We start from the raw sequence: 13137 nt of genomic DNA, 5'->3' as shown, positions 1-13137 counted from the left end.
TACTGATTGACAGGAAACTGTGCCATGGTGCTCAGCCTTTAAAACATGTATTCACCCATATTCCTCCCTGGACCTGGCCACTTGCTCTTCTCTCTCTCTCTCTCTCTCTCTCTCTCTCTCTCTCTCTCTCTCTCTCTCTCTCTCTCTCTCTCTCTCTCTCTCTCTCTCTCTCTCTCTCTCTCTCTCTCTCTCTCTCCTCTCTCTCTCTCTCTCTCCCTCCCTCGCTCTGGTTTTAGGGTCTAGCACCAGTCAACTATAAAACAATGTGATCCCCAGCCATGACTAGTCCTGTGCGTATGCTTTGACCCCTGCGGTCCCAGCTAGACAAATCTTCCAATCTATTCCTTACTAGTCCTGACCAGCCAAACATGGCACGCCGTTCTGGCTGGCTGGAGGAATGATGAATAGAGGGGTTTGCTTTGCTTAGAGGTTTCTTATTTAGGTCTGATTTATATATGGCACTTGCCATAAGGTCAAGGGAACAAACCTATCATTGCAGGGTCACAAGTTCAAATCTCCAGACCACCTGGGGGTTAATGAGCAATGCTGTCCCCTTCATAAAAACACCATTGAGGTACCAACTCTGCAAAGATTTGCCCTCCAACAATACAAATTGAGACGTTAGCAGCTCTTGACCCAGCTACTGCTCCAAACTTCGGCTTAGAGCTGTTCAACGGTCAGTAGTGCATGATTGTGGTTGCAGTGGGCAGTTCCCAGGTGTGTTGTGTGTGGACAAGCCTCCTTCCCTTTGCAACCACCCATCCAGTCCTGCACAGTAAATAAGAAAGTGCTCTCACCCCCCTCAGGGTTAACAGCTCGCCGGCGTTCCCTACACTGACCAAGCTGACTGGTGATGTGACCCAAAACCAAGCATGATGGACCACAGCACTGCATGGACCCACACACGCACGCACACACACACACACACGCACACACACAGATACACACTCACACGCACGCACACACACGCACACAGATACACTCACACGCACGCACGCATGCGCACAGACGCGCACGCACACACACACAGATACACTCACTCACACGCACGCACGCACACGCACACACATCTGTCGTTAGGCCAGGAGACTATAGGCGTGTGCGTGTGTGTGTGTGTGTGTGTGTGTGTGTGTGTGTGTGTGTGTGTGTGTGTGTGTGTGTGTGTGTCTGTGTGTGTCTGTGTGTGCGTGTGAAGAGGGGAAATGGAAGAAGAGGAGGCTGAGGGGAACAGATGTGTGGTCGAGAAGAAAGAAACACGCCGTGCCGCTGTGGACACCCCATGCTGCTGAGCAGGCTGGAGTACCACGCAGTTCCCTCCTGCTCTGTGACAGCCTCACCCAAAGCCCTTCCGCCGCCAGTCGGGATTCATCTGGTTGGTTTGGGCTTCCGCCGCAGCTGGTGGCGCTACAGTTCCAGTCAAGTCAATTTGTTTGTGTAGCCCATTATCACAAATTGCAAATGCGCCTCAGGGGCTTTACAGCAACACAACATCCTGTCCTCAGACCCTCGCATCGGATAAGGAACAACTCCCTAAAACCCCTTTAACAGGGAGAACAACTAGGAGGAAAGCTCAGGGAGAGCACCAGAGGAGGAGCTCTCTCCCGAGACGCACAACGTGCCATGATGTTGTGTTTACACCATTTACACAATACAACACTGAAAGAGGATAACACAACTATAACGGAATTATAAAATGTAGGAAGAATATGATGAGGAGGATGCCGAGCAGTGTCCAGACGTCACCGGAACAGCCCAGGACCCAAGCCACACGACCAGCAGCACCGTGTAGACCTGATAGGACAGACCACACATGCACACAGGGGAGACTCACAAAACACCATTCATACATATGCAGAAGAAGAGACAAGAACAAACGTTAGTCACACATCGGAGTGAGAGAAGGACATGACCTGGAAACAGGATATGGAATGGTGGAATGGTGGAACAGTGTGGATGCAAGGAGCAGAAGGTGGATGAGTTTAAATACTTGGGGTCAAGTGTCCAAAGTAACGGGGAGTGCAGAAGAGAGGTGAAGAAGAGAGTGCAGACAGGGTGGAGTGCGTGGAGAAGAGAGTGCAGGCAGGGTGGAGTGGGTGGAGAAGAGTGTGCAGGTAGGGTGGAGTGGGTGGAGAAGTGTGTCAGGAGTGATTTGCGACAGAAGGGTATCAGCAAGAGGTAAAGGGAAGGTTTACAGGATGGTAGTGAGACCAGCTATGTTGTATGGTTTGGAGACAGTGGCACTGATGAAAAGACAGGAGGTGCAGCAGGAGGTGGCAGAGATGAAGATGATGAGATTTTCACTGGGAGTAATGAAGAAGGACAGGATTAGGAACGAGTATATTAAAATGGCGAAATGGCGGCGCGAGCTGACGTTTGCGGCGGCGGCGGCCAGCTCCGGCTATGCAGCGTCCTGATCCAGGTCTCCGTCTGGGTCTGAGTTTGTCATCGTGTGGAGAATCATGTCTGTGGTCGTCGGTGTCCTTGGATCGGCTGAGGGAGCCTGTTCCGGTGGGCCCAGGGCCCAGGGACCACGGCCCCGCCTGGAGCTGCGGCCGAAGAGGAAACACCGACGGCGGTCTGACAGGCTAGGCTAACTGCTAGCCCATGCAGACCGGCGGTTCCGGCGGCTGGCGTTCCTTCTCTGGACAGGTGTGTGTGTGTGTGTGTGTGTGTGTGTGTGTGTGTGTGTGTGTGTGTGTGTGTGTGTGTGTGTGTGTGTGTGTGTGTGTGTGTGTGTGTGTGTGTGTGTGTGTTTTTGTTGCTTTGTTCTCTCCGTTTTTCTATGTTTTTGGTGGTGTCGTTTTCTGTTGGATATGTTTTCTGTGTTTCGTGTTGCACTGCTGTGGGCTGGAAGAAGCTGTGTTTAGTCTCTTCTGTGTATGAAAGTACATGACTGAGATGACAATAAAATTTCCAGATTCGGATTCGGATTAGAGGGACAGCTCAGGTTGGATGGTTTGGAGACAAAGCAAGAGAGACAAGGTTGAGATGGTGTGGACATGTGTGAAGGAGAGATGCTGGGTATATTGGGAGAAGGATGCTGAATATGGAGCTGCCAGGGAAGAGGAGAAGAGGAAGGCCAAAGAGGAGGTTTATGGATGTGGTGAGGGAGGACATGCAGGAGGCTGGTGTGACAGAGGAAGATGCAGAGGACAGGAAGAGATGGAAACGGATGATCCACTGTAGTAGTAGTAGTAGGATATGGATTTATAAGGTATAGTATATATAACAAAAACAAAATGATGAGGAAGCTGCCAAGCAGGTTCCCGGTGGTGACGACCATAACCATGGAGACCTGGGAGAAGGATAGACTACACGTGCACACGGGACACTCACATCATCACATCATCATCATTGGTGGTGACTCGAACTGAGTATCATTGTCCTCTCCATTTGGATTGTCTACTTGTGTGTCTTCAGATGGTTCTACAGGCCGATCCACGAGCCACATACTTTGGTGCAGTGGGAACATGGGGAAGTGATGGTGCTTGGTGATGGTGCTTGAGTCTTTTTCTCTCTCCTTGCGGTGCTGTCGCTTTTTCTCTGCAGCACAGTGGATTTCCCCTTCATGACGTGCGGCTCCTTCCTGCACGGATTTCTTCCAGAAGCGCCTATCCAGTGCAATGTGTTCCAAGTTGCTTGATGTGATGGTGAATTTCTTCACACTGGTCTTGATATTGTCCTTGAGAAACGTTTCTTTTGCCCGCCGGGAGCTGGCTGACCTTCCTTCAACTGGGAGTACAGGCTCTGTTTGGGGAGACATGGCCTGTCCCATCAGAGTTGATGCTGCATTGGCTGGCCCAGTGGTTACCACTGTCGCCTCACATCAAGAATGTCATGTGTTCGAACCCCGGGGTTGTCCAACCTTGGGGGTCATCTCAGCTCATCCTCTGCGTGGAGTTTGCATGTTCTCCCCATTAGGGTGCTCTGGTTTCCCCCACCATAAAAAGTTAGGTTTCATACTCCTGTCTGTGCCTCTGACCAAGGCAGTGGGAAAAGAAGTGGAGCTGGTCCCCGGGCACAGCATCAAGGCAGCAGCCCACTGCTCCTAGCTACACAGATCAAAGCTAGCATAGATTAATTTACAGTAACTGAATTTCCCCAAGGGGATTAATAAAGGAAACTTAACTATGCGGTGGTGATGCTAGTCATGTTGGCTTCCTCCAGAACGCTGATGTTGGTGCATCTGTCCTTCCAGCTGATCCTCAGGATCTTTCATAATCTTGTTGATCTTTCATTTACCCAATTTCCCCTCGGGAATTAACAAAGTATTCTGATTCTGATTCTGATAAGGATCTTTGGTGGTAATGTTCAAGGGCGATCAGGTGCCAGCTGTAGGTGGTTCATGACTCTGCTCCCTACAGCAGGGTGGGGAGAACAGCAGCTCTGTAGAGCAGGATTTTTGTTTGGGCCTTTAGGTCTCGGTCTTCAAAGACTCTGTTCCTGAGTCTGGTTTAAGTGCCACTGGCACAACTCAGGCAATGGTTGACCTCAGAGTTGATGTCAGCTTTTAAAGAGAGAAGGCTGCCGAAGTAGGGGAAATGATCAACGTTTTCAAGAATTTTGTTGTCCTCTCTTATGGTGGGGCTGGGTAGATGGCTGGTTGGGTGGAGGCTGATATATGCCCTGGGTCTTCTTGATGTTTAATGCTAGACCCAGGGCTCTGTATGCCTATGCAAAGGTATTCAGCATGTCCTGAAGGTCTTCTGCTGAGTGTGCAGCGATGGTGTTGTCATCTGCATACTGAAGCTCCATGATGGTGGTGCAGACTTTGCTCTTGAACCTATTAAGGTTGAAGAGCCTGCTGTCAGTTCTATATAGGACTTGGATCCCCCGTGGCACCTCTTCGCCAATGAGGTGGAGTATGATGGCAATAAAGATGGCAAACAGGGTGGGTGCGATGATGCATCCCTGTTTGACCCCTGTTTCCACAGTGAAGGGCTCTGTCTCAGAGCTACTGTTGCCGAACACTGTGACTGCCATGCTGTCATGAAGAAGCCTCAATATTCTGATGTATTTGTCAGAGCAGCCATATCTTGATAGTATGCTCCACGGAGCCTGGCAGTCTACTGAGTAAAAGGCCTTTGTCAGGTCTATTAAAGCCATGTGCAAACGCTGCCTTTGTTCACGTGCTTATATATTGCACATAATTATACTATATACCATACCATGACTCCTCAACCCACAATGTCCATACAATGCTATATACTCCCGCTATATTATACTATTTTATCTTATGTACCAGAAGTACACACCATATATTCACATACAACCCACCTCACAACTTCATACTATATGATATACCTATGTTACAACCACAAAACCCAGCCACTGAGGATGCACAAGCCAGTGCATCCTTAGTGCCGGTCCCAAGCCCGGACAAATGGGGAGGGTTGCGTCAGGAAGGGCATCCGGCGTAAAATCTTTGCCAAATCAAATATGCGGATCATAAATAAGCCCTACATACCGGATCAGTCGAGGCCCGGATTACCAACGACCGCCACCGGTACTGTTAACCAGCAGGGTGTCGGTGGAAACTATGCTACTGTTGGGCGAAGGAGAAGGAGAGGGGGAAAGCATGTCCAGAGGCAGCTAGAGAGGAGGAAGGGTAGGCATGTGGAGGTGAGAGTTGGAACTTTGAATGTTGGCACTATGACTGGTAAAGGGAGAGAGCTGGCTGACATGATGGAAAGAAGAAAGGTAGGCATACTGTGTGTGCAAGAGACCAGGTGGAAGGGGAGTAAGGCCAGGAGTATTGGAGGTGGGTTCAAACTCTTCTACCATGGTGTGAATGGGAGGAGTAATGGGGTAGGGGTAATTCTGAAGGAAGAGTATGTCAAGAGCGTGCTGGGGGTGAAGAGAGTGTCAGACAGAGTGATGAGTATGAAGCTGGAAATTGAAGGTTTATTGCTGAATGTTATCAGCGCATATGCCCCGCAAGTTGGGTGTGAGATGGATGAAAAAGAAGAATTCTGGAGTGAGTTGGACGACATGGTGGAGAGGGTACCCAAGGAGGAGAGAGTGGTGATTGGAGCGGACTTCAATGGACATGTTGGTGAAGGGAACAGAGGTGATGAGGAGGTGATGGGAAGGTATGGAGTCAAGAAGAGAAATGTGGAAGGACAGATGGTGGTCGATTTTGCGAAAAGGATGGAAATGGCTGTGGTGAATACATATTTCAAGAAGAGGGAGGAACACAGGGTGACGTACAAGAGTGGAGGAAAGTGCACACAGGTGCTATATCTTATGTAGAAGGCGCCATCTAAAAGGGATTGGAGACTGCAAGGTGGTGACAGGGGAGAACGTAGCTAGGCAGCATCGGATGGTGGTCTGTAGGATGACTTTGGAGACCAAGAAGAGGAAGCGAGTGAAGACACAGCCGAAGATCAAATGGTGGAAGTTGAAGAAGGAAGACTGTTGTGTGGAGTTCAGGCAGGAGTTAAGACAGGCACTGGATGGTAGTGAAGAGTTGCCAGATGGCTGGACAACCACTGCAGAAATAGTGAGGGAGACAGCTAGGAAGGTACTTGGTGTGTCATCAGGACAGAGGAAGGAAGACAAGGAGACTTGGTGGTGGAATGAGGAAGTACAGCAAAGTATACAGAGGAAGAGGTTGGCAAAGAAGAAGTGGGATAATCAGAGAGATGAAGAAAGTAGACAGGAGTACAAGGAGATGCAGCGTAAAGCAAAGAGAGAGGTGGCAAAGGCAAAGGAAAAGGCGTATGGTGAGTTGTATGACAGGTTAGACACTAAGGAAGGAGAAAAGGACTTGTACCGATTGGCTAGACAGAGGGACCAAGCTGCAAAGGATGTGCAGCAAGTTAGGGCGATCAAGGATAGAGATGGAAATGTGCTGACAAGCGAGGAGAGTGTGCTAAGAAGGTGGAAGGAATACTTTGAGGGGCTGATGAATGAAGAAAATGAGAGAGAGAGAAGGTTGGATGATGTAGGGATAGTGAATCAGGAAGTTCAGCGGATTAGCAAGGAGGAAGTGAGGGCAGCTATGAAGAGGATGAAGAATGGAAAGGCAGTTGGTCCTGATGACATACCTGTGGAGGCATGGAGATGTTTAGGAGAGATGGCAGTGGAGTTTTTAACTAGATTGTTTAACACAATCCTGGAAAGTGAGAGGATGCCTGAGGAGTGGAGAAGAAGCATACTGGTACCGATTTTCAAGAACAAGGGCGATGTGCAGAACTGTAACAACTACAGAGGTATAAAGTTGATCAGCCACAGCATGAAGATTTGGGAAAGAGTAATAGAAGCTAGGTTAAGAGGAGAGGTGACGATCAGCGAGCAGCAGTATGGTTTCATGCCACGAAAGAGCACCACAGATGCGATGTTTGCTTTGAGAATGTTGATTGAGAAGTATAGAGAAGGCCAGAAAGAGTTGCATTGTGTCTTTGTAGATTTAGAGAAAGATTATGACAGAGTGCCGAGAGAGGAGGTGTGGTATTGTATGAGGAAGTCAGGAGTTGCAGAGAAGTATGTAGGAGTGGTGCAGGATACGTATGAGGGAAGTGTGACAACGGTGAGGTGTGCGGTTGGAATGACAGATGGGTTCAAGATGGAGGTGGGATTACATCAAGGATCGGCTCTTAGCCCTTTCTTGTTTGCAATGGTGATGGACAGGTTGACGAACAAGATCAGGCAGGAGTCTCCATGGACGATGATGTTCGCGGATGACATTGTGATCTGTAGCGAGAGTAGGGTGCAGGTTGAGGAGAGCCTGGAGAGGTGGAGGTATGCACTGGAGAGAAGAGGAATGAAAGTCAGTAGGAGCAAGACGGAATACCTATGCGTGAATGAGAGAGAGGACAGTGGAATGGTCAGGATGCAAGGAGTGGAGGTGACAAAGGCATTTGAGTTTAAATACTTGGGGTCAACTGTCCAAAGTAACGGGGAGTGCAGTAGAGAGGTGAAAAAGAGATAGCAGGCAGGTTGGAGTGGGTGGAGAAGTGTGTCAGGAGTGATTTGCGACAGAAGGGTATCAGCAAGAGGTAAAGGGAAAGTTTACAAGATGGTTGTGAGACCAGCTATGTTGTATGGTTTGGAGACAGTGGCACTGACGAAAAGACAGGAGGCGGAGCTGGAGGTGGCAGAGTTGAAGATGCTAAGATTTTCACTGGGAGTAACGAAGAAGGACAGGATTAGGAACAAGTGTATTAGAGGGACAGCTCAGGTTGGACGGTTTGGAGACAAAGCAAGAGAGGCAAGAATGAGATGGCTTGGACATGTGTGGAGGAGAGATGCTGAGTATATTGGGAGAAGGATGCTGAATATGGAGCTGCCAGGGAAGAGGAGAAGGGGAAGGCCAAAGAGGAGGTTTATGGATGTGGTGAGGGAGGACATGCAGGTGGCTGGTGTGACAGAGGAAGACGCAGAAGACAGGAAGAAGTGGAAACGGATGATCCGCTGTGGCGACCCCTAACGGGAGCAGCCGAAAGTAGTAGTAGTAGTATGTTACAACTACAACAACAGCAATAACCAGCATACAGCAGTTGAATATGTATTTACAATTGTATATTTGTATTGCGCAAACGTTGTATTGCACATCAGTTTTAAAGCGGTAGTTGTGCACATCGCAGATAAGACATCGTGACCAGAAGGCTGTTTACAAAGTATTGTAGCGTAGTGTAACGTACACGGTAGACACGTTAGCCCTTAGCTAACGGGTCGGACCCTTTAGTCGACTGGTTAACGTTGTCGCCCGCGGTGCAGGAGATAGGGGTTCGCGTCCCGTCTGTGGTGGCTCCCGGGCTTCTCCCTTATCAGCTGCAGTATCCATCCATTATCCAAACCTCTTATCCTGCTCTCAGGGTCGCAGGTCGTGGGCTAGATTTGCTGTAGTCTGTGTGTTTGTCGTAGTTTTTCTTTTTTCGGCGTGAGAGAGATGGCGTCCTCGGAGACATGGAGTGCGGGTTCAGTCCGATCCTTCTGTTACGGTAGAGGCGGTTCTCCTGGCTGTGGGAGACATGTGAATTGTCCGTTACAGGTGCTGGAGGTGTCCTTCAGAGCAACACTCGGGGAGGGACATTACATGGTGTACGCCAGCACAGGCAGCATTGAATGTTTTGAGTGTGGGGATGTGGGGCACAGGCGGAACGCTTGCCCTCATAGGCCGGCTGAGGGGCGCCCTGAGCCGGGGGCCGGGCCGGCCGAGTAGCGCACTAACACCGGTGCGACGCCGCTGCTTCCCGGGGGGGGGGGGCGACGCCCCGCCAACTGAGCCCGACGCAGGGGAGGGATACAGCGGGCAGGCAGATAATCAGGCAGGAGAACAGCGAGTTGATTCGAGTAGTGAGAATGTAATGAACAACAGCTCGGCTGTCCCGAGTGTCACAACAGACGAAAGGAAAGGAGTAGAGAAAAAACCGGCAGCAAGGTAAAGCAGCGGCAAAAGGCCAGCAGCTGGACCGGATCATAGTCAGGCTGGTGGTGCAATGGGGAGAAAGGGTGAGTCGTGCATTATGGAGAGTATTGCTGGTGAGGATAAGGTGGAGGAAATAGGGTATAACTCTGACTGTACCTTTATTACAGACTCACAGTCACAAATTGGAGGTCCGTACTCACTAGAGGAAATTAATGGTTTATTAGATGACATCTTTGGAAAATCTGTGAAAGTATCTGAGTATTTTCCAGATCCAGAAAAAAGAGTGAAAGTGTGTTGACTCTGCAGAAAGTAGTTGGTTTTCATTTGTTGGAGGAAAAGAAAAACGTTTCCGTTTTGAGAGAACATGTAACAGGGTCTCAGAAAGATGTGTAAGGCCAATAAAAGCAGAAGTTCTACAAGGTTAAAGACTAAGTAAGTCAGGTCATGATGAGTGTGTTGCACTGTGTGATCTTTCTCTTACTGTTTCCTCTACCTGTTTATATCATCTCTTTCTCTCAGTCTTTTTTGGATGGCTCCTCCTCCCAAACTTCTATGCCAGTGCCAATTAATGTCAAGGCAGCTCTCCTGAGTCCCACAGCAACCAAAGAACTGACTCGATCACGTGGCGACTTGACCCCAACTCCAGACTCCAACAAAAGGGGATGTCAGACATGTACTACCGATGCTACTGCAAAGAAGGCCTTCATCACAGAGATGCCTTCTTCCTCAGGCCACCCCGGTCAGGGCAAGATGATTGGCTACAGGGACATTGATGCCTCAGGAGAAACCACCTACAGGAGGACCACATCCTCTGCCCTGAAAGGTGCCCTCCAGCTGGGTATAGGTTACATAGTGGTTAACCTGAGCTCCAAGCCGGAGAGAGACACGTTGGTGCAGGACTTGTACATGGTAGAGAGTATCTTCTTCCCCAGCGATGGCAGCAATTTGACCCGAGCCCACTATTTTCCAGACTTTCATTAAAAAAAACCTACGTTCCTGTACCTTTCCGCTTTTTCAGAGAACTGTTCGGCATCAGACCAGATGACTACGTGTACTCACTGTGCATTGGGCCCATAATCGAGTTTTCCAACCCGGGAGCAAGTGGGTCAGTTTTCTATCTGACCAAGGATGATGTGTTCATCATCAAGACTGTCATCCATAAGGAGGCTGAGTTTCTACAAAAATTACTACCTGGGTACTAAGTGGAAGGTTGGAGTCTGCAGTTTCTTTGCTCTGGCTGCTGGAGAAGCCACTGATTCATGGAGCCAGGATGGATGTCCACGATCAGTGCACGCTATGACTTTCCCAGAAACTGGTTTCCACCAGGAATACAACCCTAAAGTGCATAGTGGCTGCAGCAGGATCAAGACTCAACAGTAAGGCGGTAGCTCAGCTGCTCAACATGAGGTCTGCATGCCGCACATGAGACATTTTTAAGCTATGGATTAAACACTGTCTGAAGAGGAGCTGAAGATGCTGAGGGACTACGACAGGGGAGCAGAGCATCCACACATAAATGTCCGTTTTTCCAGAACTTGGAGGAGTATTATGCTCGGTGGGAGATGATGACGATCTGGGTTTTTTTTTTCTAATTTGTGTAATGAGAGAAAGTTCTGGCTGTATTTTGGCTTTTGTTTTATTTATTCATGTATCTCTCATCTCATCTCATCATCAACAACTTCTCCGGGGTGGGTTGCTGTGGCAGCAAGCTAACTAGAGCACTCCAGACGTCCCTCTCCCCAGCCACACCCTCCAGCTGCTCCTGGGGGATCCCAAGGCGTTCCCATGCCAGATTGGACATGTAGTACCTCCAGCGAGTTCTGGGTCTACCCCGGGGTCTCCTCCCAGTTGGACACGCCCGGAAAACCTGATTAGGCATCTGATTACCATGCCCAGCAGGCATCCTGGTCAGATGCCGGAACCACCTCAACTGGCTCCTTTCGACGTGAAGGAGGAGCGACGAGCTCCTTCCGGGTGTCCAAGCTACTCGCCTTATCTCTAAGGCTGAGCGCAGACACCCTCCGGAGGAAGGTCTTTTCAGCCGCTTGTATCTGCAATCTCACCCTTTCGATCAATACCCAAAGCTCATGTCTATAGGGGAGGGTTGGGAAGAAGATTGACTGGTAAATTGAGGGCTCTGCCTTCCGGCTCAGCTCACTCTTCGCCACAATGGCCCGGTACAACGTCCGCATTATTAGCACCAATCCGCCTGTTAATCTCCCGCTCCATCCTACCCTCACTCGTGAACAAGACCCCGTGATACTTTAACTCCTCACTTGAGACAACAACTCATCCCCAACCCAGAGGGCGCAGGCCAACATTTTCCGGTAGAGAACCATGGCCTCAGACTTGGAGGTGCTGACTCTCATCCCGGCCATTTCACACTGAGCTGCAAACCGCCCCAGTGTGCGCTGGAGGTCGTGTTCTGGTTAAGCCAACAAAAACACATCATCTGCGAAGAGCAGAGATGCAATTCTGAGGTTCCCAAAACGGACACATTCCTCACCTTGGCTGCGCCTTGAGATCCTGTCCATAAACGTCACAAACAGAATCGGAGACAAGGGACAACCTTGGCAGAGTCCGACACCCACCGAAAACGTGTTTGACTTTGTGCCGAAAATGCGGATACAGCTCTCACTTTTGGTATACAAGGACCAGATGGCTTGTAGCAACTGCCCCGGTACCCCATCCTCCTGCAGTACCCCTACAGAGTGCCCCGGGGTACACGGCAATAAGCCTTCTCCAAGTCCACAAAACACATGTAGACTGGCTGGTCAAACTCCCATGCCTCCCTCAACACTTCCCTAAGGGTAAAGACTTGGTCCGTTGTTCCTCGGCCATGACGGAATCCGTATTGTTCCTCCAATCGGTCAGAGCCCCCTTTCCAGCACCCTAGAGTAGACTTTCCCAGGGCGGCTGAGCAGTGTGATGTCCTGATAATTGGAGCACACCCTCCGGCCCCCTTTTTTAAATATGGAAACCATCAACCCAGTCTGCTTTTCACTGGTACTGTCCCCGACCTCCATGCGACACTGAAGAGGCGTGTCAGCCAAGACAGCCCAACGATGTCCAGAGCCTTCAGCATCTCAGGGCGAATCTCATCTACACCCGAAGCCTTGCCACCGAGGACCTTCTTAACTACCTCAGAGACCTCTGCCAGGGATATGGGAGGGGTCTCCTAGGCTTCAGTTTCTACCTCCTCCATTGAGGACGTGTTAGCCGGGTTCAGGAGTTTCTTCCGTAGGGCGTCTAATCTCAGCCTTAGAGATAGAGTGAGGAACTCGGACATCCGGAGGGCGCTCGAAGTAGAGCCGCTGCTCCTTCGCGTCGAAAGGAGCCAGTTGAGGTGGTTCAGGCATCTGATCAGGATGCCTTCTGGGCGCCTTCCTTTGGAGGTTTTCTGGGCACGGCCAACTGGGAGGAAACCCCAGAGTAGACCCCGAACTTCCTGCAGGGACTTCTTGTCCAATCTGGCCTGGGAACGCCTTGGGATCCCCCAGGAGGAGCTGGAGTGCTCTACTTGGCTTGCTGCCACCGCGACCCTACCCCGGAGAAATGGCACAAGATTAATAAATGAATGAATTAATTTGGAAAGATATACACATTTATGGGCTTCTTTTCCCGCACCGGTAGCCATATTACATGTTATGCTGCCTCAGGTCGCAAAGCATTCTGGGAATTTTCTTCTACCACTCCGTTTGGGGACTGCTTCTAAAACCGCTCTGTTTGAACCCCCCAAAAGAAATGGGACGCCCTACCCTGAC

At 50.0% G+C, this 13137-nt stretch overlaps 1 pseudogene; it reads left to right on the top strand.

Moving 5' to 3' along the window:
• The first annotated feature begins 2353 nt into the window (after window positions 1-2353).
• On the top strand, window positions 2354-10575 carry LOC130110840 (phosphatidylinositol 4-phosphate 5-kinase type-1 gamma-like; annotated as a pseudogene).
• The last annotated feature ends 2562 nt before the right edge of the window (window positions 10576-13137 follow it).

This window comes from Lampris incognitus, chromosome 1, assembly GCF_029633865.1.
Source record: "Lampris incognitus isolate fLamInc1 chromosome 1, fLamInc1.hap2, whole genome shotgun sequence".
Taxonomy (NCBI): Eukaryota; Metazoa; Chordata; class Actinopteri; order Lampriformes; family Lampridae; genus Lampris; species Lampris incognitus.
Note: the sequence above shows the minus strand (reverse complement) of the source record. Positions and strands in the feature narration are given on the sequence as shown.